This window comes from Pogona vitticeps, chromosome 3 (assembly GCF_051106095.1).
Source record: "Pogona vitticeps strain Pit_001003342236 chromosome 3, PviZW2.1, whole genome shotgun sequence".
Classification (NCBI taxonomy): domain Eukaryota; kingdom Metazoa; phylum Chordata; class Lepidosauria; order Squamata; family Agamidae; genus Pogona; species Pogona vitticeps.
The window spans coordinates 117,061,072-117,065,000 of record NC_135785.1 but is presented as its reverse complement, the minus strand read 5'-3'; the positions used below and the strand labels follow the sequence as shown (position 1 = coordinate 117,065,000).

The window sequence follows — 3,929 nt, the reverse complement described above, 5'->3', positions numbered from 1 at the left end:
TTGGCAACTAGGAATAATTACATTGGCAGAGAGTTCCACACGTTTTATGGATTTGCAAAAAAAAATGGTTTGGGCTGGTCTTCTTTTGGCTTTGTTGGTTTCATTTCATAGAACTGGAAAATATGTTAAAGGCAATGTTCCCTCTAAGTCGCATGGGCGTGCACCGCTGCATCGGGTATGTGCAGTCGAGCAAGTGTATTTGCCTATTTGCTTCCATTTGCAGCTGGAACTCTGCATGCAAGGGGCAGAGCCTCCATGCAGAGCTCCGGAGAATTAGAGGGAACATTAATTAAAGGTCATCCAGTCCACCCTCATCCTAATAGAGGAAGTCTGCTCCGGTGGTGTTTTGCTGCACAGTTGTTCACTTGGGTGGCCCATCACATTTTGTAAATGTAAAAAGTATGGCACAAACAAGGAGATGCCGGAAGCAGATTTTTAAAAATTGTACAGAAACAATGATCCCAAGTAATAATCCCTATCTTAGTATATTTTACTCTTCTTTCTGGGCAAATGTAGCTCTTCCAAAGGATACTCAAATAAGATTCAGCTAATGGAACAACAATACAAATAAAGTCACAATTAATTAAATAAATCACTGTGTGAAATATTTCCAATGAATTTTAGTATAATTTTGTATCATGATCTGCATACATCTTCTTTGTAAATGTAACAGATAAGAATGAGTATTTTAAAATGTTTATGCTGATTTGCACCCCCTGTTTATCCCATGCCCCCTGTCCCCCATCCCTACACCTAAACCATAAAATATTTTAAAAATTAAAAAAAGATCTGCATACAACTTGTCTTGCTGATGTCATAAGCATAGTTAAGCAATTGTTTCCAATTTATCTATCTCAGTACTGATTTGTTTAAAATTGTACATGTATAATTGTACATAAATAAATAAATGAAAAAAATTGAAAGCACATGATAACTGGGAGGAAATGCCTAGCCATAATAACAACACTATTCATAGCTTTAGCTGTGCCACTAGTTCATTTTGAACTGTTAGTTGGGGGACAACAGCAACAATAATAATTAATAGCAATCATTTTCAACCCCTTTTGCCAGGCAATCTGTGGTCCCGCTCCTTCCCCTAGTGGATATCTTTGTCTCTCTTCCCACCACCACCCTTACCCACTCCCAGCGTCTGAGCTGCTGCACTGTGGGCATGCATCATAACCACGTCCTTCTATCAAGTGTGGACTAAGAACAATCTCCATTAGCTGACAGGCAGGCAGGGTGATAAATGCCCCTGACGAAGGGGAAGGAATTGCGTAAAATAAAGAAGCATGTTCCAACAAGTCTTGTCAAAATTGTATTGATTTAATCATCTGCAGAAATACACATTCTTGGCTACTGTAGCGTGCATCGTGGGTGCAGTTTAGAGCGGCAGGCAGGCAGGCAGGCAACTCCACGCTCTCCCTCCCTCATTGGGTCCGAAGGTGATGAAGTGCAAGACAAACGGCCTTCTAATTCCTTTCTGGAGGAAAAAAAATGCTGGATCACAAAGAGCTATTCCTCCTCATCCCCCCCCCCTCGCGCCATCACACAACACACATCTTGCACTTTGTTTTATTTAAGGCTTAAAACAAATGAAGTGGCCAAGTGGCCTGTTCTGATACAGTTTGCTTTTTGTTACTGACCACATTATTTATGTACCTTCCACCACCATGTTCGACTCGGCACCTGCGGGTTCAACAAAAACTTAGATTCTGGTTTTCTGTGGTTCAACCCACCACACAATGCATTGGATCACAGGAGCTCCAGCCAGTAGGGAGTGCCATTATTTCCTCCTCCTAATACCAATCAAGGTGCACTGGGGTTGGTTGGGAAGAGTTCTGTTTGATTTTTGCCTTCCCTGTTGTGGCAGGAGGGGAACCAAGAAAGAAGGAACAACAGGGGAGGATGTAGAATTTACAGAAGGAAGGGATGTGCTAATAATGAAGGAGTGAGACCACTTGACAAACAATTCCTGGCTTCCAGTCAAATCCCTTTAGGCATAAATCATCTGATTAGATCTCCCTGTATGATTTCAGAGCTGCCAATATTCTCTGGCCACTGTAAAAGGTGAGAAGTGAGCAACACAAGGTGACAGCAGGATGCCAACTGGCATTTTCCCAAGTCCTCTTCCACTTTGCAGAATCAAAGCCGAAATCATGACTTCAAGGTTGGGACAGTTGAAGAAGATAGCAAATGGGTAGGACTGGGAGAGGGAGAAGGGGAACCATAGCCTCGTAAAGCTTTGGTATGTATTTTTCGGATTCCTGTCATTCTCCTTTACCTCTTTGGCCACTGGTTGTATTTCCCAGCTTGATACCCTCTCCTCCCCCCCGCCCCAATTCCTGGTTTCTGGTACCACTCTGATAATGGGCCTATGGCTCAGTTGTGATAGTCTACGGAACTGGGAAATGTGGGCCAGCCTATTCTGCAGAGCTTCAGCTGCAGTTCTGCATCCTGGATCACAGCTGTGTTCTGAAAAGCACTGAAAATCAATGTGCTTGACAGAGTCTGTATAGGTACCTGGTACTGCATAGGAGGGATGCCTCGTATGTCTTTGCCTGCAAAATGAACCACCTCAGATCAGCACTCAGTCCTAGGTAGTTCACTTAACAACAGGAGGACACCTGGGCATGCATGCTCCCCAGGAAACATCAGGTGCTCAGTCAATTAAAAGCCTTTTGTAGGAACCTCTTTGGAACCACTGCCATCCACATCCCTCAGTTTTCCAAGAGCCTGCTTTTGAAGGTCAGATCACACATTAAAGCAAAAGCATATTTACTCCTCTTACAAATGTATCCCTCCAGGCAGTGCAAATCTTTCATGGCTCCGATCCTGACATTTCAAATATGCAAACAAAGCTGTACTATCTCCCAACTTGACCCATTAGGAAAAAAAAAGGCAAGGCGAATTGAGACAAGTTCACGTTAGATAAGAAAACAAATCATTTCCTTTTAAGGGAGCACCACTCTATATAGAATCAACATCTTGTTTAGTGGTGACCCAAGGTGCTCCACCTTGGGACTGTTGCTCAGATTCCAAGAACCTCTCAAGTCTTCCACATGATCGCCACTAGAGAAGGAACACAGAATGTTGCCCTTGTCTCTGGTTGTTGACTGACTTTATCTAGTTAGATATGCTAGGTTTCTCCAATTCAGGTTGATAACAATTTTTTTAAAGATTTATTACTATTAAAATGGTACCTCACTTTACAATTGCCCCACATTACGATGAATCTGCTTAATGATGATCTTTTTGCGATCGCAAAACAATGGTCTAAATGGGGGAATTTCACTTTGCGATGATCGGTTCCCTGCTTCGGGAACTGATTCTTTGCAAAATGACGTTTTTCTAACAGCTGATTGGTGGTTTCAAAATGGCCGCTGGGTAATTAAAATGGCTCCCTGCTGTGTTTAGGGATGAATTCCTCGCTATACAGGCAGCGAAAATGGCCGCCATATGGAGGATCTTCGCTGGACGGTGAGTTTTTACCCCATTGGAATACATTGAACGGGTTTCAATGCGTTTCAATGGTTTTTTTCCACTTTACAATGTTTTCGCTTAACGGCGATTTTCTTGGAACAGATTATCGTCGTTAAGCGAGGCACCACTGTACTAGTTTAATTTTTAAATTCATTTCTATTTTTCCAGCCCTATATACCTATTTGATATCTCTTTCCTGTGTGCCACTTTTAAACCAACAAAGTGATTGTGCTAGGCCTTGTATAGAAATGTAGGATTTACTGTCAACTTGGGGTGAGGGTAAGCTGTGCTCCTACTTACTTGGTATTCTCTTATCCCCTTGAAGTTAATACTGGTTGTTTAAAAACATAAGAGCAAGCATAAGTTTGAGATCTATTGCTTATCCAGTGATATTGTCGAAATTATAGCTGGCCTAAGATCCACACTATTCCAGTGGCGTTAGAATC

General features: G+C 42.2%; 1 long non-coding RNA gene across 1 annotated transcript in view; it reads right to left on the bottom strand.

The window, feature by feature from the left end:
• LOC144588377 (uncharacterized) overlaps positions 1 to 3,674 on the bottom strand; it is a 30,216-nt gene extending 26,542 nt beyond the window's left edge. The window contains exon 1 of the long non-coding RNA XR_013543907.1: positions 1 to 3,674. This exon is cut by the window's left edge and continues 2,140 nt beyond it. This is a non-coding gene — a long non-coding RNA (uncharacterized LOC144588377).
• Between the last annotated feature and the right edge of the window lie 255 nt (positions 3,675 to 3,929).